Below are 23400 nucleotides of genomic sequence, written 5' to 3' on the forward strand. Positions count from 1 at the left end.
TAAGGCCTATCTGGATCATCTCCCCATCTCAAAATGCTTCATTTAATCAAATCTGCAAAGTTCCTTTTTTGGCCTTTATTCACTTGTAGGTTCCAGGAATTAGGACATGGGTGCATTTTGGGGGCGGAAGCCTCCCGTACCTGGTGAAGTGCCATGGTGGGATCTGAGCCAGCATCTGTGCGCTGACGCTCTGAGAACAAGGCCACCACAGGGCAGAGACACGCGTGTAGAAGGCGGGGGGCAAGCTGAAGAAACACGTGTTCTGTTTCCAGACATGGCAGAACTATCCTTCTCCTCCCTCACTTCCCTTCCCATTTCCCCTGCTTCCTGTTTGTCCTTTCTTAGCCCTCATGCACCACGGCGCCCCTTGCTCCCAAGCCTCAGAATGGAAGCTGCTGTGATACACTGATGCCGCATTATGAGCTAGATCAGCCAGAGTTCACTAAACTCCGACCCTCCTTACTGTTGACACACACACGTGTACACACACAGCAGCTTTGTCTCACAAGTGTGTAATTCAGACCCAGTCTTTTCCCTGTTGTTCTCCAGTATACCCTTCTATTTGGCCACTGGTCTTTTGAAAATGCCATGCTCATGTTCATCAAATTGATCTGGATACAAATTCTGTTTACAAACAGCCTTGGGCAAGTTGCTGTGCCTTAGTTTCCATGTCTATAAAGCAGAGATGACGATATCTACCTCCTAGGCCTATTGAGATGACTCAGTGAGGGAACGTGAAGTTCCTGGCATGACTGAGATTCACATGCATTGATCTGGTCGAGCACCTGGTCTATTCCTGAAACAGTGTTGGATCCTCATGTTTCAGTGGGAAACAGACCCAGATAGGGCCTTTCAGGAGCTTCTCAAGTGAGACAGACAGAGGAAGGAAATCAGATATAAGCAGGCAGCAGTGGGGTGATGGTAGGAGGAAATCAGAGAGGACTTCCTGGAGGAGATGATGTGTGAACTGCGTCCCGAAAAGTGAGTGCATTAGTTTCCTTTGGCTGCCTTAGCAAGTTGCTGCAGACCTAGTAGCTTGAAACAAATGGAAATTTACTTTCTCCCAGTTTTGGCGACTAGAAGTCCAAAATACAGGTGTTGGCAGAGCCATGTGCCCTCTAAAGGCCCTAGGGGAGGTTTCCTTCCTTGTCTCCTCCAGCTTTTGGTGGCCTCGGCATGTCTTGGTTTGTGACAGCATGACTCCAATCTCTGCCTCCATGTGCCTTCACGAGGATGTCTCTGTGTCTCTCCTCCCCCTTTTATAAGGACGTTTGTCACTGGACTTAGGGCCCACCTGAGTAATCCAGAATGGTCTCATCTTGAGATCCTTAAATACATGTGCAAAGACCCTTTTCCTACATAAGGCCACATTCACAGGTTCCACATGGACATAAGCTTTCAGGAGATTATCATCCAACCCACCACAATGAGTGAGGGGTAGCCAAGTGAAGACAGGTGGGAGGGATGCCCTCAGTAAAGGGATTGGGACAAGGAAGGGCATGAGGGCATGAAATGATGTCTGGTTTTGAGGAACCACACATAGTCTCGATCATGAAGTGTGAGAAGCGTGGTGAAGGATGAGTGGCAAGGCAGTCATGGGTCGAGGGGACAAATCTGATACCCAGGAGTTAAACATTTTTTGTATCACAGTGGTTCAGATAAAGATGCTGAAGTCCTGCACAGGGGTTAGAGATGAGCTAGCCTTGTGTGAGAGAGAAAACCCACAGGCTTGGGGAAGGATTAAGCATGGTGGGAGAAAAACAGAGAAGAGAATTGCTGGGTTTCTGCTTTGAGAATGGACTATGTGGTGACCCCATTAATTGAGGTCAGTTAACATTAAGGAGGAATAGAAGGTAATTTGTGGGGGATGCAGATATGTGTATAAGGCAGGGCATGTAGGAGAAGATGATTAGTTTAATTTGGAGCATATCAATTTTAAAGTTCATGTAGATATCCTATAAGTGGATGTCCAGAGACAGTTGAGATAGGAAAGTGACAGTTAGAGATAAAAATGGTACATTGGCCTGCAGGGACAGATAGACCATGGCCATGGATGAAATGACTTAAGAAGAGCTTAAAGGAGGGACTTTCCTGGTGGCACAGTGGTAAAGGATCTACTTTGCAATGCAGGAGACACGGGTTTGATTCCCTGGTCTGGGAAGATTCCACCTGCCTCTAAGCAGCTAAGCCACAACTTTGGACCCTGCACTCAGAGCCCATGCTTTACCATAGGAGAAGCCACCACAATGAGAAGCCCGTGCATTGCAACTAGAGCATAACCCCTGCTTGCTGCAACTACAGAAAGCCTCTGTGTAGCAATAAAGATCCAGCGCAGCCAAAATAAATCATTTATTTTACAAAAAGGGCTTAGAAGAGAAGGGCGGGTAGGGTGGCCAGTACAGAATCTTGGGAGAAGTTGATGGGTAAGGAGTGGGTGACAGACAAGAACTAGGAAGGGGTCGTCAGAAGAGAAGGAGAGCTCAGAGGCTCCTGGGATTCCTAGAAGCAAACATGTGGATGATTCTAGACAGAGGGGATGCTCACCAGCATCTGACGTAGGAGAGATGCAGAAAATGTCTGTTGGACTCAAAAGGTCCATTGGGATTGAATATGGAGGTCGTTGGGCTTCCCGGTTGGCACGCGCGGTGAAGAACCTTCCTGCCAATTCAGGAGATATAGGAGATGCAGGATCGATCCCTGGGTTGGGAAGATCCCCTGGAGAAGGAAATGGCAACCCACTCCAGTATTCTTGTCTGAAAAATCCCATGGACATAGGAGCCTGGTGGGCTACAGTCCATGGAGTCACACAGAGTTGGACATGACTAAAGCAGTTTAGTATGCGTGCACATGTGGAGGTCATCATCAAACTCTACAAGCCCCAGAAGAATGGTAGCAGCAGCCAGGGAGCTCAGACTCACTTTCTTTGACCTGGACAGCGAGGATATGAGTGCTACCTCGATGATTAGTTCAGACTGCAGACTAGAAACGACAGTCCTCCCAGGACACCACCAGCTGTAGTTAAATGAGGTGTATCTTTTAGCAGAGGTCTGCAGACGGCTCAGGTCTGGGGCCTTGCCGGGGGTCAGTGGCAGTGCTGTCCTGCTCTTGTTTCTCCCAGGCTAGTGGCAATACAGGTCAACATGTAGGCAGCATCCCTTACCTCTCAGGCACTGAACTCCTCCCAGCTCTCAGTGTTTTGAAGATTTTTGTTCCCTGAATTCCCTCAACAATAAGATGGGTATTATGTTCATTTTATATATAAGAAAATCAAGGCTTGGATAATTCAAGGACACTTGACTGAAGGTCCCATCACCACGAGGTGACAGAGCTGGACATAAACAGGCAGATCCCGCTTCACCACGGCCCTCTCCTGCAGGATGCCTGGCCTTGCTCTTGCCTTAATCCTGTTGAGATCAGAAGTCATGGGAGAGAATTATAAGGCCCAAGGAGCTCTACCCAACTTCCAGGGGCCAAGCGTAGCTGCTGCTTCACAAAGCAGGGGAGCAATTTTCAGTATGCCAGGTGTTCCCCTCCCAGGATCCCCAGAGGTACACGCTCCCCACAAGTCATCAGGTTTCTGAACTCAGCTCTCATTTTTGCTCCCCACATTTCCGATACTCTAGTTGTAAAGCAATGGCTTCCAGACTCTTACACATCAGGGGTCTTTGGACAACACACATTCCTGGGTCCCATTCCAGACTTATTTTAAAAAATCTTTGTGATCCACAAATATGTATCTTTAAAAAAAACAACCAACACCCCCCACCCAACAAACTCAGTTAGTTTGATGCACTGGTTCACTGGTCCACAGTCTCGCAGTTATTAGACGCATTGCTGAACAATGGCTTGTCAATAATGCAAAGTTATGTTGTGGCTATCTGTGGATATTGGATTTTAGCAGATGAATAGGTTAGTGAGCATAGGTTTTAAAAAGTCTTTTATGTCATTGGTTCTGATCTGTTTATTCATAAGACAATCTGTGGCCCATTTTCTCTGTATTAGGATATCTTGACTCCCTCATCATCTTAAATACGGTCTGTGGATTCACATCAGCTTAAGCACAGTCTGTGGATTCACTTTAAAATGTGCCTGGTTCTCAAAGCTCATGTTGAGAAAAAATGAAAGATATTAGCATTATAGATCTGGAAGCAGAGTAACCTGTGCAGAAACTCTCCAGGATTTGGGCAGGCTTAGTGGATGGCGCTAGTGGTAAAGAACCCGTCTGCCGGGGCTGGAGACATAAGAGACGTAGGTTCAGTCCCTGCATCAGGAAGATCCCCTGGAGGAGGGCACGGCAACCCACTCCAGTACTCTTGCCTCGAGAATCCCATGCACGGAGGAGGCTGGCGGGCTACCTTCCTTGGGGTCTCAAGAGTGGGACACTGAAGCGACTGCAGCACTCACGCAGCAGCGGCGGATCAAGGGTTGGTTGGTGCCCTCTAGTGGTTGGAACTTTTCAACAACTTCTAAGACAAGGGCTGATCCACTTGAGAGACTTTTTTTTTTCATTTTTTTTAATTTTCAAAAACAACTTTATTCATGACACATATTTAAAAAAATACTCCCACCCCCTGGAAAAGAGCTAAAAACATAAACAAAATCCACCTCCCACCTCCCTGTTCCCACTTCCTCCCATTCCCTCCAAATAAAAGGGAAAAAAAAAAAAGCAAAGAAAAACAAAACAAAAAAACTGAAAAACAAAAAACCCCCCAAAACCCCCCAAAACAAGGTAGTGCATTTCCCCAGGGGGAAGGGGAATTTACACTGGAGCTGCTGGGAGCTGAACGGAGATCTTCCGGCTACAGAAACCTGCAAAGAAAGACACTCAAAACAGAAAAAGAAACACAAAAGGAAACAAAATAGATCACCAGGCAATCTGGAGGGGCAGGGAGCCAGAAAAGAGGGGCGGGGTGGGCGGTAGACCTAGGAGGACAGGAGCAGGCAGGAGGGGACTGTGAAAGTTAGGGAGAAGATGGAGGGAAGGTAACAAGCAGAACAGTTTAGTGTCCTTCCAGAGTCCTGGGTAAAAAAAACCCCTCCTACCACCCATGCCCACCTACACTTGAGCAGACCCCAAAGGGGCAAAGGGGAACAGGGAAACAAGGGGAGCAGCTTGCGATTGAGACGTGTCCATGGCGAATCCCCAGAGTAAATGAGCAGCCCCCTGCCCTACTCCCTGGGCCTCCCCTACTCCCCAAAGCAGGTCCCTCCTTAGCAGTTAGTTATGGGATTTTCCCCTCTTCCACAGTATATCTTTAAAAAATATATATACTTTTTCCATCAAGGTCATCTTCTGTTTTTCTTTTTTCTTTTTTTTCCTTCTTTCCTCTTTTTTTCTCTCTCTCCTCCTAATACACACTTTTTTTTAGTAAGGGGATACCATGATGTCGCTCTAGCCCGGCCCCTGCAGACGCGACCCCGGGGCCTGCTGTTAAAACCACTGTAGAATCGAGAGAGGGAACTGTTGTAGCTGGTGGTTCGGGCACGGTATCGGTCTCGTGGGAAACCTCGGTCTGTTGTGCTGATGCCTGGTCTGGCATCTGTCTTCCTCTAAATAAGGATTCATCTAAGGCCAGGGAAGTCCTCACTGACTCTTCGTCTGAGAACTCTATATATGCAAACCCTCTGGGATGGCCACTAAATTTGTCACAGAGTATAGGAACGCGGTTGACCGAACCACAGCCCTGAAAGTGTGCTTCCAGCTCTTCTGCTGTTGCACCGTAGTCCACACTGCCAACATAGATGGAACGGGCATCAGCAGCCATCTTCTCCTCAATGGACATGGCCACTGGGCCAGCATTGCCCGGAGGTGGACTCATATTCATCTGCTTCTCTGCCTCCTTCTGTAGCTCTTTTACCTTCTCAGCTTCTTCCTCCATCTCCCTAACTCGAGCTTTGATCGCTCCCAGCTCCGGGTCCTCAATGGCGCCGTCCCCCGGGTCACCTTCGACCAGTCCCGGCTCCTCCTCCTACTCCTGGCTGCCCGGGGCCGGGAGCTCCCCGGGGGCGGGGTGGCGGGGCCAGGGCGGCTCCTCTTTGGGCTCGGGCTCCAGCAGCAGCTCCTCAGGCTCCAAGCCGTTCCCGTAGTCGCCTGCGCCCCCCGGAGCCCCCTCCCCTGCCTCCCCGCCGGCCCCGGGGCACAAGACAGCGCCGCCGCCTGGCCCGGAGCCCCGAGAGGCTTCTTTAAAAAGAAACTCAATTCACCCTTCCACTTGCTGTTTGAAGATCAGCTGTGTCTTGCCAGAGAACCTCACCTCTCTGGCTGAAGTATTTTAATAAGCTAATCGGAAGACTGGACAAAAATTATCCGGGAACAGGAATCAGCACGTCCAGAAGGCTGCCCAGGAGACGAGTCCTGCGTGAAGTCCAGGCAAGGGGGCACACAGGCGTGTCTCCTCTGAAAGATCTCTGTGAGCTCTCTGAGCCTGCAACCTTGGCTTACTCATCTCTGTGCCCCCAACATTTGGCGCAGTGCCTGGCATGGAGAAAGTACGCAGTAAATATTTGTTGGAAGAAGGGAGGGCAAAGGAAGGAAGGTATGACATGGACTAGCTTATGGTGGCTCAGACAGTAAAGCATCTGCCCGCAATGAGGGAGACCTGGGTTCGATCCCTGGGTTGGGAAGATTCCCTGGAGTAGGGAATGGCAATCTGCTCCGGTACTCTTGACTGGAAAATCCCATGGACAGAGAAGCCTGGTAGGCCACAGCCCATGGGGTCCAAAGAGTTCGACGCGACTAATAGACTTCACTATGTTTGCTCAGAGATGGCAGTTTCATGTTAAGAATTGGGAAGTGGGGCTTGGTGATGTAGCCTTTCTCTCAGGAACCTGGCCAAGGCTGATGGCGGTCTTATGCTGCCCTCCGAGGATGAGTGAATACATGGATTCTGACACCCAAGGCTTAGAACCCTCCTGAATTCTTTGACTCCCAAGATAAGCAGGTGTTCCTTCTGTTTACAAGAGTGGGGCAGGAATCAGTGTAACAGGGTTTCTGTGAGGTGTCAGTTGTAGGAGGTGAGTTCTCCTGCACAGAGCCTTTTATTCCTTCCCTGCTCAACTGTTTTGGTACAGTTAATGGAAAGAACTCTGGTTACCAGGAGAGCTGGTCCTGGTTCTCTGAGGTTTGACCTTAACAAGTTCTTTCCCTTATGGTTTCCTTTCCTGCCAACTGGGAGGCTCTCCAGGGACCAGTGTGGTCACAGCCAGGGCCTTTTCTGTGACAGTGAACTCCTTGTATATTTCTGTAGCTGATGGGATCCCCAACATGCCTGGGAAAAACCACTGGGGGAATGATACACACAAAAGAAAGTTTTAAAAGGTAGGGCTATGGGACTAGCATTCAAAGAAAAGCAAAGAAGAGAGACAAAGAAAAAGAAGAAAACAAACCTAAGATTCAGTTCAGTTTAGTCGCTCAGTTGTGTCCAACTTTTGCGACCCCATGAATCGCAGCATGCCAGGCCTCCCTGTCCATCACCAACTCCCAGAGTTCACCCAAACTCATGTCCATTGAGTCAGTGATGCCATCCAGCCATCTCATTCTCTGTCGTCCCCTTTTCCTCCCCAATCCCTCCCAGCATCAGAGTCTTTTCCAGTGAGTCAACTCTTGGCATGAGGTGGCCAAAGTATTGGAGTTTCCACCTCAGCATCAGTCCTTCCAATGAACACCCAGGATTGATCTCCTTTAGAATAGACTGGTTGGATCTCCTTGCAGTACAAGGGACTCTCAGGAGTCTTCTCCAACACCACAGTTCAAAAGCATCAATTCTTCGGCGATCAGCTTTCTTCACAGTCCAACTCTCACATCCATACATGACCACGGGAAAAACCATAGCCTTGACTAGACAGACCTTTGTTGGCAAAGTAATGTCTCTGCTTTATAATATGCTATCAAGGTTGGTCATAACTTTCCTTCCAAGGAGTAAGTGTCTCTTCATTTCATGTCTGCAATCAGCATCTGCAGTGATTTTGGAGCCCAAAAAAATAAAGTCTGACACTGTTTCCACTGTTTCCCCATCTATTTCTCATGAAGTGATGGGGCCAGATGCCATGATCTTAGTTTTCTGAATGTTGAGCTTCAAGCCAACTTTTTCACTCTCTTCTTTCACTTTCATCAAGAGACTTTTTAGTTCCTCTTCACTTTCTGCCATAAGGGTGGCATATCTGAGGTTATTCTCCCGGCAATCTTGATTCCAGCTTGTGCTTTGTCATGATGTACTCTGCATATAAGTCATGTTTGTGTTTGTGTCAGTGTTTGTCATGATGTACTCTGCATATAAGTTAAATAAGCAGGGTAAACCTAAGATTAGCAGATTTCATTCCAAAAATATTTGCCAAGCACCTGTTTTTAACTGTGTGATGATTAATTTTATGTGTCAACTTGACTAGGCCACAGCACCCAGAGACCAGGTCATAAACCAGGCCAGATGTTGCTGTGAAGTTATTTTTTAAAAGATTAACATTAACTTAATAGACTTTAAGTAAAGCAGATTATCCTATCTGATGTGAGTGGGCCTCATCGAATCAGTTGACAGCTTTGAGAGAAAAAAGCCTGAGGTCCCTGAGGAAGAGGAAAGCCAGCCCCAGACTGCCGTTGGGCGCGAACTGCAACATCACCTCTTCCCTGGACCCACCCTGCAGATTGTGGGCTTGTCAGCCACCATGATTGCGTTAACTAATTCCATAAAATTAAAAAAAAATTTCTGTCTTCCTCTGACTTTCTCACTTTCTTATATACATTATACACACACACACCCTATTGATTCTGTCTCTCTGGAGAAACCTGGGTAGCATCCCTGGCATTGTATTTGCTGCTGGATAAAGTGGTCAACAGACCCGAGAGACTTGGCCACCTATGTCTCTTACACTAAGAGGTGAGAGATTTGATGGTGGAGACAGGGGTGGGGCGCTGGAGAGCAGGGTGTGGTCAGAAAGGCCCGTGAGGAAGCTGGCTTTGTGCACACCTTGGCTGGAGGCCCAAGTGCAGGAGTGATTCAGGAGTTGTGTGAGGAGGGCATGGCGGTGTGAGAGAGCAGACGGGAAGGTGTGCAGGGCCCGAGAAATCCCTTCTCCTGTTCTCCCCTTTGGCCAGCAGTACTGTTCTCTGTTTGGTTGTCACTGCCTCGGGGCAGCCCTTCTGGCTTTCCTGTCTGGTTAAAACCCCCTAATAAGTGGTCCCATAGGATCATGTGCTTGTGACACACAATCGGGTAGTTATTTAACACCTATCTGAGAGATTATTCAATAAAAAATCTGTAATCTGAGTGTTTGACAGATTGGAGGAGCTTGCAACAGATGGCAGGCTATTGCTGAAACCCATGAAAGAAGTTACGGGGTGGCAGGGGTGGTGGCTGTGGGGATGTTGGGGATGGATGAGCTAAAGAGATGCCAAGGAGCAGGGTCTGTCCGCTTCAGGGTTTTTATAGCCCATCTCTTTCTTGTTTATCACGATCTCCCAAGAATTTAGTGGGGTTTCTGGCACACAGTATGTACTTAATCATGTTGGTTAAAGAATGAAAGAATGCCTGAGGGTCCTTTGCCTGGCATACAGTGGATGCTTTATGAGTATTTGTCCTCAGGGGTGGATGAGTGTGTTGCATCTCTAGTGTCGTATCTCAGCCAAGAGTCATAGCTGCTGGAACATTGCTTTGAGTGTTGAGCCGGCACGCTGCCTTCCATATCTTCCAGTCAGTTCTAAGGCTGCTGCACGAGCCAGCATATTGCATGGACACAAGTGATGTCATTCTGTTTATTAGAGGTTTGGGAGGTTCCTTGTTTTCCTTCCTATTAAACAGAAAGCCATGCTCTCTTTGGGAATGCGGCTGAGACTATGAGTTTCCTTAGATGTAGTCCCACAGTTGGCTCCTGCAGCTCATTGGTCTGCAGTATGGGCCAGGAATGGTGTTAGGTGCTGTACACACCTTATTTTATTTCATACTTGAAATCTTTCCAAGTGTTATGATCTTCATTTTCTAGAGGAGGAAACTTAAGACCAGAGGGCTGATGATTTTGTCATAGTCACCCAGCAGAGAGGTGGAGAGGGGAAAGGTGTCCTACAGGCCTGACATCCTCCTCTCTGTACCACTTGGCATCTGCCCAGCAGAGTCCCTTGATCTCACTGCCCAGATGATTATATTAGCACCTCTGGGGGCAGGGGCCAGGTTTTAGGGTTTTTCAAAGCTTCCAGGTGTTTGCAGGGGGCATGCCACGGTTGGGCAGAACTGCTCCTCAGCCTCTGCTGGGTCATCTCCCTTCTCCAAATTCCTGCCACATCCTCCACGTGTGTGTCCCAGACTTGGGTCTTTCAATACAGCACTCTGCTCTCTCCCCAGATTCATACCTCCTCTCAAAGTCTTGGTTTAGAATCCCTTCCCTGAAGGAACATGGAAATCCTGAGTCTCCACTGACTCTTGCTTTGCTCTTACCCTCTCTCATAGTCACTGAGTTTAGTGGATTCCCTCTTGACACCTCTTCAGAAGGTGTCCCCACCTGAGCCCCACCGCCCTATCCTTGCAGCCACACTGTCATCACTCACTTTCTCTCATGGGCTTCAGCGACAGCTAACATTTCACCTGCCACCAGAAAGCTCCTCCAATCCATTCTACATGTATTGTTGCTTGGTTGATCTTACTCAGATGCTAAAAAGCCTTCAGTCACTTTCCACCGGCTTTGCATCCCTTCTCTTCAGTATGTCAAGTCTCACCCAAAGACGCAGGCCTTCTCCTGCTTTGTTAAGGAGCCAGCTGTCCCATTTTAAAGTACTTGTGGCTTTTCCTCAGAGCGCTAAGCACCCTCGAGCTGACCTGCCTCTGCACAGGCAGTTTCTTATGTTACAATGCTCTCTTTCCCTGGGAGAAATGGATGCATCCTTCACCACCCTGTTCAGAGGTGCCTTCTTCCAGGAGCCTCCCTAGATTACGTCTGCCCCAGACTGGTTTAGGTACTCTTTCTGTGTGCCACAATTATAGCACCTTATGTCGTATTTTCCTATTTGGTTGTCTGTCTGCCCCACTAGACTGAGGGGCCCTTAAGGTTAGCATTTATCTGACTCATATTTGAACCTCCAGCCCCAAGTATGTGACCCAGCATGGCACAGTCGCTCAGCATGTCTTTGCCAAGTGAGATTATACAAAGCCTGGACCCTTACACCAGGGTTCCAGAACATAATGCCAGAGAGTTTGGTATGGGCAGTAAATAGGATGCTTTGGGAACAGGAAAAGGCTGGGAACTATCAGTAGAGAGTCTAGTATCCTGGGTGAGAAGTTGCAAGCCTAGAATAAGAGCTTTGGATATTAAAAACAAGAAGGAAGGTGTGATTCTAAGAGAAGTAAGAAAGGGAAAGCAAAACTTGTGACCACGTATTATTTTTTGGCAAAGGCTGGGACATTTTAAGAGAACATTCTGCATGCATTCAGAAAGCTTCTACACACAACATGATATCAGGGGAATGTGGTATAGATTCTTGGACTATTTTTACTGAGGAGTTAAAGTTCTGAATCTGAAACTTCAGTGACACTGCTGTAGAAGGTATTTATTATACTGTGGCCAACAAGGCCTCCTATACTGGGGGGAAATCCCCACATTATGAATTCTCCTATCAAGAGTAGAAACCAGAATTCAGTGTCTCAGTTTCCCTGAAATCAGGGCATAGGAGTTGACCTGGATTGTGCCAGTCAGACTTTGTTCCTGGCTCCATGGCCCCCTGTACTCTCCTGTACTCTGCCTCTCCCGGAACTACTATAAGCCAGCCAATAACCTTTCCTGTTTAAACGCTTTAGTGGATTTGGTTGCTTGCAATTAAAAACTGTGACTGATAAGACTGCTAACATATGATTAAGTCCTAAGATGTTTAGAAGAATGGTGTGATCAAAATTGAAAATGAAAGTGTTATCAAAATTGAAATAGTGTAACAAGCAAAGTAAAAAGAAAGAAGAGCGCTCATTCTTACTATCAGACAAGATGGAATTCAGCACCCCTTCAAAAAAAAAATCCTATAAAGTAAGAGTACTTTGCAATGGTAATGGGTATAATTACAAGAAGCTATAATAGTAATGGGGATTTTTGCACTGGATAACATAGCAACTCCATTCATAAAGCAAATTACAAGCAGTATAAGATGGCTGCTTTTCCTACTTCTAGTCCATGACACTAAGTAAGATAAACCTAACTGCTAGATACTGATAGAACTCTGTCCTAGAAATAAAGAATGTACCTTCTTCACAAGTGCCCATGTAATACTTGTGAATTCCAGATATTCCATGAGTATAAATAGTGCATAAAATATTCAGTGATCATCATGCAATAAGACCAGACCTTAATAATAAAGCAAAGCCAGAAACAAAATGTCCCTTCCACTAGGAAATTAAAAATCTCTCAGTTTCCATGCTGAAATATTTGCAGAGGAGATGATAAGATGTCTGGAATTTGGGGTAAGGTGAGCCCAGATTTATCATATATTGATAATTATTGGAAGTAGGTGATGAGTACCTAGTAATTCATTATACTGTTCTCTGTATTTTGTGTATGTTTTGAATTTTCTGTTAAAAATTTTTAAATCCCTTTATTAAATATTTTGATATGAAGAAGATATGGAAATCAAAATTGTGAAATTCTAGAAAACAGCAATAATGAAACCGATATCTATAAAATATAGAGAAAGATGAGTTCATGGGAAAGTTTATAAAGAACTTAAATCATCCCAAAAAGAGAGGAAGAAGTGAATTATGTATCCAACTCAAAAAAACATTTTGAGGACAATAAAATAAGCCAAAGAAAAGCAGAAGGAAGAAATGAAACAGATAAAAAGCAGAAATTAGTGAATTAGAAAATAAAAAATGGTCGTGCCAAATCCCAAAACTGCTTCTTTGGTAAAATCTAAGCCATAAGAGTCAATCTAAGAATAATCAAAATAACCTAATAATAATAAAAATAATCTAATTTTTGCTTGTAATCACAGAATAATCATTAGCATAAAATCATACAAACCTACTTGGTCACAAGCTTGTTGAAAATAATCATAATGTTTTTACTCAGAAGACATTTGCAGTCGAGCAGTTGGACCATAAGCTTGACTACATACGTGCTATTTGCAAAGGCAGATCTGATTCAGCACTAATGCAGAAAAGTATCTGCGGAGGAATTCTGAAAAGATGAGATGAAGCAGTTGCAGCATAACTGATTTTCACAGATAACTCTGCCTGGAGTTGAAATGTGCTGTGTGGAGGGCGTTTTCTTCATGATGATTACCTTGGCCCGGGTGACCTCTCTCAACGTTGGCTCCGGGTTTCAGCCAGCGCTTCTCCAGGCAGTGTCACAACCGGGCGCAAGCAGTGATTAGAGTCTCCACATTCGGAGTCCACGGCCGTCCCAAATGCTTTTCCGAACAAAGTTCCAGACAGAACTCGAGCCAGTTAATGTTGGCCTCTTTCGCTTCATCTGCAGCCACCTCCACCCCTCCGTTCTCCCTTTTCTCCCCTGTCCTCCCTCAGGAGCAGTCGCTGCGACCCTGTTTTTCTCCTCAGCGTCCTCCATTCCGCCCAGCCCGTCTGAGGAGACCCCTGGCGGCGGAGTTGCTCGCTTGCTCACATCCCACGGCTTGCCGGGCTCGGGGCGGCGAGCCAGCTTCGCGGAGCTCTGCGTTTCTGTTCCCACACCCAGAGCCGTGACGGCATGAACACGACAGCCACGCTCGAGGAACTGGGCGAGGCCCTGGGGCACAGATGAACCCCGCAGCCGGGGCCGCTCCTCACGCGGCCTGCGCTGCCGCCATCGAGCCGCCGCCTCCCGCCAGGCTTCGTCAGCCATGAAGGGAGGCGCCACCAGCCGTCCGTGTCTCCTCCACAGTCTCCACATTCTCTCGCCTCTGCGTCTATTCCTTCCCAGCCCAGACCCCGCGACGCCGCATCTCAACCCCCTGTGTCCGCTGTCAACACCCTTGTGGCTCTTCTTCGGCAGATCTCAGCTTTTCCATCCTCCTCGTGAAACCCGGGACCCCTCTGAATAAATCCCAAGCCTCCACTCCCCTTTGATGGCCTCCAACCCTGACTGCACCCTCAAGCCTGCTTAGCGAAGCTGCCCTCCTCCCAGCCCTTCCTCAGCGCGGCCTCTCCACGCGGCCTTGGCTCCATTGACACGCTGGTCTCTGGAGACGACCGGTGTCTTACTTCGCTCACAGGAACTCCTCCCCTTCCACGCGCTACCCTCTCCCTCTCCACACACCCAGATTCTGTTCATTCTTCCTCCTCTCCCACCTCTCCGACAAGCCGTCCCTTCTTCTCTCAGACGTGAATTTCTCCTTTGTTTCAAGCCTTCCTGCCTCCACCCTCTCTCCCTGTTAGGCCAACCTCCCAAAAAGGCCCAGAAAGATCTTTCTGTCCCACAAATCAGATAGCATTGCTTTCCTCTTCAGAATTTCCCAGCACTCCACACTGACTCCAGGACAAAGGACAAAGGCCTTTCTGAGGCACCCAAGGCCTTACAGAGGTCCCCGCAGGGTGGCACCCAGGCTCTCTTTCTGCGCTCCCATGTGCCTTCTGAGAGGCACCCAGGAGATGCTTGGCATCCCTCAGGCACTGTCCTGTCATCATACCTCCAACATGGTAATTATCTCTACTGAGCTGCACGTCTGACGGTAAAAGCCTTAACAGCAGATCCCACATCTGTTCCCATTACTATCCGGGTTTCTAAGGCAGTGCGTGGCGCCTAGCTGCTGCTCAATAATCCCAATACTGGGATTATTGGCTGGGATTATCTTGACCCCTAAACCCCTTAATAGCTGTCCCCTCTTTTTCTGTTGCAAACACAGCTTCCACGTCAGTGCCACAGAGTGGCTGTCTCATATCACAGATCTGTGCCTCTCTCTTCTCTGTCACCTACCTTCCTTCCCTCTGGTGTCTTTGTTGAGAGGAAACTCTCCTCTCTCATGTCCCGTCTTGAGTTTTCCTTCATTTTCTGTCTTCTTGACACCTCCCTGTGAAAATGGCTCTGAAACCCTCTGGCCGGGCCCCAGCTCTTCGTGATGGGTCAGAAAATGAACCTGACACCAGGACGGCGGTGCTTTCTGGCCTGGCTCTGTCCTCCTCGCTGGCTTTTACCTCCGCTGTTGTCTTCCAGTTCAAACTCTTGTGCTATTTCCTTTTCCAGTCTTGGTTTCAAGTTCCTTCTTCGGACATTTACTTACCGGAAGAAAAGGGGGAAGGACGTATTTTTGCTAAAAATGAAATTATTATGAAATCGTGGTGTCCTTCCTGTCAGTGGTGTGGCATCCACAGGGAAATGGTGGGATGTTCCTCTGGCCCATTCCTCTTTACCCTCATACCTGGTCTTCTCTCCAGACCTCGGTGCCCTTTTGCATACCTCAACCCCCCTGCCCAAGTTTCCACCAGCCTCTTACTTTTGATCTCCATTGGTCAGTGGCAGATTTTTTGATTCCCAAATTGAGATGCTTGACAAAGGAGATTTTCTTTTTTTTTTTTTTTCTTTTTAAAAAATATTTATTTATTTTATTTTTTGGCTGTGCTGTGTCTTGTTGTTGCACACAAGCTGTCTCTAGTTGCAGTGAGCGAGGGCTACTTTCTAGTTGTGGTGCGTGAGCTTTTCAGTGCAAAGGCCTCTCTTGTTGCTAAGCTCGGGCTCCAAGGCATGTGGGCTCAGGAGTTGGGGCTCACAGGCTCTAGAGTGCTGGCCCAGTGGTTGTGGTTCACAGGCTTTGTTGCTGCACAGCATAAGGGATCTTCCTGGACAAGGGATCGAACTGATGTGCCTTTCATTGCAAGGCAGATTCTTAACCACTGGACCACCAGGGAAGTCCAGAGATTTTCTTATTTGTGCATTTGTTTGCTTGATAAACCTTAAGAAGCTTTACAATTGCATTGTATTTAAGTGAACTCTGTGCCAATTTTGTTGAAAAGTTTAACTAAATTGAAATTGGTCTAGAAAATATAGACTGAAAGGTTGCTGAGACAAGTGAAGCTATTCCAGAAAAATAAGAGAATTAGAAAAAAGGGGAAATTATATACTCTATTTTAGCCAGGTGTTTCAGTAAGAGACTTTACAGAGCTTAATTTAACCAAAGCTGCTTTAATTTAACTAAAACATCCCTGTTGGTCCGATGGCTAAGACTGTGTGCTCCAAATGCAGGGGGCACTGGTTTGATTCCTGGTCAGGGAACTAGATTCTGCATGCTGCAGCTAAAAGATCCCACATGCCACACTGAAGACCAAAGACCGGCATGCAGCACCTGCAACCTGGGGCAGCCAAATAAATAAATAATAGATATTAAAACAAAACCTACTTTTGTATTAGTCAAGTGCATTTGTCTCTATCACTTAAATATTAAAATATTTAATCACTTAAAAATATTTTCAAATAAATTATAAGAAAGAGAGATGACAAGGGACATGAGAGAGGAATACCTAAAATAACTGTCTTTGACCATAAATGCCTGGGCAGTGAGGGCAAAGACGCTGTTAAAATTGTGTCCTCCCAAAAGATGTCGTCCTAACCCCTGAGTCCTGACATTATTTGGAAACAAGGTCACTGCGATGTAATGAGTTAACATGACTTCAGACTGGTGGGCCCTTCATTATGACTACTGTCCTTATAAGAAGATTGTGTGAAGACAGAGAGGATGACATATAACAGCAGAGGCGGAGGTTGGAGTCATACTGCCACAGGCCCAAGATCCCCCAGGACAGTGGGTGATACAAGGAGGCAGGGAGAAAGGCGCAGAGGCGCTTAAAGCACAGCCTTGCGACACCTTGAAGGTGGACTTCTAGCCTCCAGAGCTCAGAGAGTTCATTTCTGTTGTGGGCTTCCCAGGTGGCTCAGTGGTAAAGAATCCACTTGCCAGTGCAGGAGATATAGGATATGAGGGTTCAACCCCTGGGTTGGGAGGATCCCCTGGAGAAGGAACTGGCAACCCACTCCAGTATTCTTGCCTGGAGAATCAATGGACAGAGGAGCCTGGAAGGCCACAGTCGACAGGGTCGCAAAGAGTCAGACACGACTTGGCAGCTAATCAGCAGCAGCCAGTAATAGCCACATTTTACTATTTTATGCAGTATTTTTAATTCTCTTTTCACAGATGAGGAAACTGGAGCAGAGATTTTTAAGCAGCTTGCTGCAGTCATGTAGCAGTAAAGAGTAGAGCCTGGATTTTCAGATGCAGGCAGTCTGGCTCTGTAATCTCTATTAGTTGCCGTTTAGCGGCTGCAAGAATTTCACCTGAGACTCCTACAGGTCTGTGTGAGATGAGAAGGACCTGCCGGTGCTTCAGAAACCAAGTCCCAGGCTAAGAGATTTAAATTGTGCAACTCAACACCCACATTCTGCAGGGGGGACCCTGGTCCCAGACCTGGGGGCCTGGGGTCCCTGGTGTCTGTGCAGCCTGGAGGGCTGCGTGGATTGGCCCTCCTGAAGGAGAGGCAGGAAGGAGGCTTCAGTGCAGGGTCCTGAGAACCACCGCTGGGACATCCCGGCTCTTGGTCGCTCTTGGTTTTGATTTTGGCGATGTGATTATGTCTGGTGAGGCAGTCACTTCTGGTGATGTGGGTCAGCCACACTTTTCAGACTCCACTTCAAACCACTCTAAGTGGCATTGCTGACCTGCTCGGCCCTTGTGTAATCCATCTTGGGCCTCTGTTCCTGGGCTTGGTGAGCGGTCACAGAGGGTCACCTCAGACACCGTGGCCCCCAACTCCAGCCCCAGCTTCGGGAACTCACGAGAACACAGAAGCCCGCAGCAATGGGGTCACAGAGCTGGGTTTTCGCTCATTCACCCTAGTTCAAGGTTGCCCAGTAGCCTATATCCTACAGACAAAGTAGCGGCTAAGCCAGAGACACCCTTCAGAGACTTGTAAGAAATGCATTCTGACTCGACGTATTTGATGGTTTCAGGTGAAATACCTCCCAGGACTTCAGGTTTGCTGGTGAAGTGTTAGGTTATGAAATATAAGTGTGGGTTATGTGAGAGTGATGATGTGATCAAGAAGTGTTTCAGACGTATGAGGGAAAATACACCCTGGCAATGTTGAAATGTTTAATAAGCAAGTGCGTCCTGTTCCTGGGTGGCTCTAACTAGCTTGACTCAGATTTTATCCAATGGCTAAGTTGTGATCTGCCAAAGAAAACCACCAGTTGGCTTTCCTTAGCACCATCACAGGTAAGGTGTGGGGCCGCCTGTCAGTCCTGCCTGCTTCTCAAAACAAGGACAAACCAACCAACCCATGGGACACACAGGTGTTCTTATCTCTGAACAGAGAAGCCCCACCCCTTCTTTGTGACGCTGTGTAGAGGGCAGTGCTCGGAGGAGACCTCTGGGTGGCTGCTGGTGGCGTGGGGTGACTGTCTCACACCTGAGCCTGTCACACCAGTGGTATGCTGTGGCCTGGGCTCACCTCATCCAGGTGGCACAGCCTTCTCAGGGGGAACTGGGAGGTTCTCATCACCTGGATGCATTTATTTTCTATTACTACCGTAACAGCTTAGTGAACTAAAACAACACAGACTCATTCTCCATAGTTCTGGAGGCCAGAATTCTGAGATCATTTTCACCAAGCTAATGCCAAGGGCTGGGTCCTCCTGAAGACTCCAGGGGACTATTTGTCTCCTCATCTTTTTCAGCTTCTGGTCGTTGTTCAGTCCCGTCTGACTCTTTGCAACCCCATGGACTTCCCTGTCTTCCCCAGGCTTCCCTGTCCTTCACCATCTCCCCAAGCTTGCTCAAACTCATGTCCATCGAGTCAGTGATGCCATCTTATCCTCTGTCATCTCCTTCTCCTCCTACCTTTAATCTTTCCCAGCATCGGGGTTTTTTTCTAATGAGTCAGCTCTTCGAATCAGTCCTGCAGCTTCAGCATCAGTCCTGCCAATGAATATTCAGGATTGATTTCCTTTAGGATTGACTGATTTGATCTCCTTGCAGTCAAAGGGACTCTCAACAGTCTTCTCCAACACCACAGTTTAAAAAAAGTGTTGAAAAAAAATCAGAAAAGCATCAATTCTTTGGCATTCAGCCTCCTTTATGATCTAACTGTCACATACATATATGACTACTGGAAAAACCATAGCTCTGGCTAGATGGACCTTTGTCGGCAAAGTAATGTCTCTGCTTTTTATTAATTTATTTTTATACATACAAGTCATCCTTTTAATGTTTGCTTCAAATCCACATTGTTTTGTTTTTCAACACTGAGAAAACTACCATTTGGCATTCTTAGCAGACACACATGCTTGTACTTACAGTTAACGAATAACTTCCTTGCAGAGGTTTTTTTTTTTGGGTGGGGGTTGTTTAACGTCATTCTGTTTCTTTTCTTTTTTTTTTTTTTTGTCTCTGCTTTTTAAAATGCTGTCTAAGTTGGTCATAGCTTTTCTTCCAAGGAGCAAGTGTCTTTTTAATTTCATGGCTGCAGTCACCATCTGCAGTGATTTTGGAGCCCAAGAAAGTAAAGTCTGTCACTGTTTCTATTGTTTCTCCATCTCTTTGCCATGAAGTAACGGCACTGGATACCATGATCTTTGTTTTTTGAATATTGCCTTTAAAATCAGCTTTTTCACTCTCCTCTTTGACTTTCATCAAGAGGCTCTTTTGTTCCTCTTTGCTTCCTGCTGTAAGGGTGGTGTCATTGCATATCTGAGGTTACTGACATTTCTCCCGGCAATCTTGATTCCAGCTTGTGCTTCATCCAGCCTGGCATTTTGCATGATGTGCTCTGCATTTAAGTTAAATAAGCAGGGTGACAATATAGCCTTGATGTACTCCTTTCCCAATTTGGAACGAGTTCGTTGTTCCATGTCCAGTTCTAACTGTTGCTTCTTGACCTGCATACAGATTTCTCAGGAGACAGGTCAGGTGGTCTGGTATTCCCATCTCTTAAAGAATGTTCCAATGTGTTTTGATCCACACAGTCAAAGGTTTTATTGTAGTCAATGAAATAGAAGGAGATGTTTTTCTGGAACTCTCTTGTTTTTTCTATGATTCAATGGATTGGCAGTTTGATCTCTGGTTCCTCTGCCTTTTCTAAATCCAGCTTGAACATCTGGAAGTTCTCACCTCACGTACTGTTGAAACCTAGCTTGGAGAATTTTGAGCATTACTTTGCTAGCGTGTGAGATGAGTGCAATTGTGTGGTAGTTTGAGCATTCTTTGGCATTGCCTTTCTTTGGGATTGGAACGAAAACTGACCTTTTCCAATCCTGTGGCCACTGCTGAGTTTTCCAAATTTGCTGGCGTATTGAGTGCATCACTTTCACAGCATCATCTTTTAGGATTTGAAATAGTTCAACTGGATTTCCATCACCTCCACTAGCTTTGTTTGTAGTGTTGCTTCCTAAGGCCCTCTTGACTTCAGCTTCTAGGGGCCACTGTATTTCTGGACCTGGGTCCCCCGCTTCTGACCTCACTGCTATTAAAGTGCCTTGTCCTCTTGAGCAGTCAGATCTCCCTCTGCTTTCCTCTTACAAGGATACTTGTGACCCTACAGGTAGGGTCCACCCAGATAACCTAGACATCAATTTTGGCATCCAATCTGGAGCTCAGTCAGGGAGAGTCCCAGAGTGAAGGGGTGCCCCATGACATGATCAGATGCTCTGAGGTTTTTTCTCCATACAAGCCTCTTTCGAGAGCATGGAGAGTTGGTGAATTCCTTTAGAGGCTAGATTGCCTGAGACCCTTGCCTGGAAAGGCCGAGCCCCAGTCATGCCCTGTCCCCCACCCCAGCAGTTATTAATAGAACTCTTGAAATGGGAGTAGAGGCAGGGGAGGGACTGCCCTAGCAGGTGTCGAGGCCCTCTTTGCCTTGAGAATATTCTTCTTTTCCTCCTGCCTGGACTTCCCTGGACTTGCTACCCCAAGGAATTACTTTGAGGAAGAGAAAAAGTAGCGTCTGACATCGCAACACCTGCACCAGACTCTGGATAAGTCCCCTGGCCTGTACTCCAAGGCTGCATCCACCTTGTCCCTCTGATGGACTTTTGTTTCTATCTGGGGAACATTCAGTTCTCATTTTGGGATTTTCTGTTTTGGAAATCCCATCTGCAGTGTGCCACTTGGAATAAAGTTATGGCTAAATGGAGCTTGGAAGTGGCCACTCTGAGCTGTGTGCTGTTTTTTTCTGGGAAAGCCTTCTGTCTTCTGGCAAGGGCTCTGGTTTGTTTTCAGTTTGTGCATGAGTGTTTTTTGATCAAATATGGAAAGTGCTCCTTTAATTTCATCTGATAGACCCTCTTCCCCCACTTCCCGCCAAGGGAAAACTAAGGCAGACTGGTCGACCTATAGCTATAAACCTATGACCAAGAAGAAGGAATGAGAGTCTGTTATAATCTTGACTGGCCAATGCACATTATTGAAAATGAGGAAGGGTAGTCTTTGAATGGTATTCTCCATCTAGAGCTGTTTCATCACAGGGATAGGAAGATTGGGAATTCTTTCCACTCCATGTGGGCCAGCCACTCTGGGCTCCCTGAGAACCAACTCTGGGTTTCTTGTCTTTCAATAACTGAGCCAATCTGTTTGGAAGCCTCTGTCTGGAAGTCGAATTTCTAGACTATACCTCCTCTGATTCTGTCTGTGTCGCCATAGCTTTTCTGTTTTGTGTGTGTGTGTGTGTGTTTAGCCACACCACAAGGCATATGGGATCTTAGTTTCCCAACCAGGGATCAAACCCATGCTCCCTGCAGTAGAAGGGCGGGTTCTTAACCACTGGACCACCAGAAAGGTCCCTTGTCATTTGTGGTTTTGTATATATTGTTTTGGGGTGAGTCATCCTGGCTTGTGCAGAGTGGGCAAACTCTATGCACTCATTGTGAGCCAGCTTGAGTGTGCTGTTGGGGAGAGAGAATGAAATCTTTGGGCTACACCCTGAGTGACCTTTGTGAGACCACGATTGCTGTGTGTGTGTGTGTGTGTGTGTGTGTGTGTGTGTGTGTCAGTACTTGTACTGACCACTGAGACATTTTTGTTGAATAACAGGGATTTGCTTTCTTCCTCCGTAGTTTCCTTGGGATACTGCTTTTGATAACAGCTTGTTAAGTTTCTTTACCTTTCAAGTGATCTATTCTATATTTGCCTTAGAAATCTTTTATTGTCACTTAGGCTAAGTGAGAAAGTATTGTCTCAACAGTGACCTTTGCATGTCCTGATAAAATGTTAGTCATAATTCTGGACATTTAAAAATGTTGCATTTCGGCAGACGCGGGAGACGCCCGGCTCCCAGCGCAACCGACCACGTGCAGAATCGTGGCTGAGAGGAGCTGCCCCGCGCCCAGGGTTAGGGCGGTGGCCGAGAGGAGCTGTACCACGTCCAGGAGGCGGTGGCTGCTTGGGGACCGGAGGGCCGGGAGGAGCTGATCCACATTCAAAGCAGGAGGGGCGGCCTTGAGGAGATATCCCTCGTCCAAGGTAAGGTGCAGCGGCTGCGCCTTGCTGGAGCAGCTGGGAAGAGATACTCCACGACCAAGTGGAATATAAGAATCCAGTGTTCTGGGGAGGAAGGAACAAGACGGCGAGACCACTTTCTTCCCCACAAATTCATCAAAAGAACATTTGAACGTGGAGTAAAGTCCACAAAACAACTTCTGAATACTGGCAGAGGACATCAGGCTCCCAGAAAAGTAGCCCATTGTCTTCTAAAGGAAAGAGAAGAAATCCAGCTCCACCCACCAGAACACTGACACATGCTTCCCTAACCAGGGAACCCGGACAAGTCATCTGTCCAACCCCACACACAGCGAAGAAACTACATAATAAAGAGAACTCCACAAACTGCAAGAAGAGGGAAAGGACACCCCAAGCAAAGCAATATAAGCAAGATGAAGAGGCAGAGAAATACCCAGCAAATAAAGGAACAAGATAATTGCCCACCAACACAAACAAAAGAAGAAGATATAGGGAATCTACCTGATAAAGAATTTCGAATTTTGATGGTGAAAATGATTCAAAATCTTGAAAGTAAAATGGAGTTACAGATAAATAACCTGGAGAAAAGGATTGAGAAGATGGAAGAAAGATTTAATAAGGACTTAGAAGAAATAAAAAAGAGTCAATATACAATGAATAATGCAATAGATGAGATCAGAAACACTCTGGAGGGAACAAACAGTAGAATAACAGAGGCAGAAGACAGGATAAGCGAACTAGAAGATAGAATTGTAGAAATAAATGAAACAGAGAGGAAAAAAGAAAAACGAATTAAAAGAAATGAGGACAATATTAGAGACCTCTGGGACAATGTTAAACGCTCCAACATTCGAATCATAGGAGTCCCAGAAGAAGAAGACAAAAAGAAAGACCATGAGAGAATACTTGAGGAGATAATAGTTGAAAACTTCCCTAAAATAGGGAAAGAAATAATCACCCAAGTCCAAGAAATCCAGAGAGTCCCCAACAGGATAAACCCAAGGCGA

The 23400-nt window shown here is 46.8% G+C and overlaps 1 pseudogene; it reads right to left on the minus strand.

The window, feature by feature from the left end:
• Positions 1 to 4617: 4617 nt before the first annotated feature.
• LOC129549249 (polyadenylate-binding protein 2 pseudogene) lies at positions 4618 to 6442 on the minus strand (annotated as a pseudogene).
• Between the last annotated feature and the right edge of the window lie 16958 nt (positions 6443 to 23400).

This window comes from Moschus berezovskii, chromosome 26 (assembly GCF_049115385.1).
Source record: "Moschus berezovskii isolate FMDL1 chromosome 26, NW_MosBer_1.0, whole genome shotgun sequence".
In the NCBI taxonomy this organism is placed as follows: Eukaryota; Metazoa; Chordata; class Mammalia; order Artiodactyla; family Moschidae; genus Moschus; species Moschus berezovskii.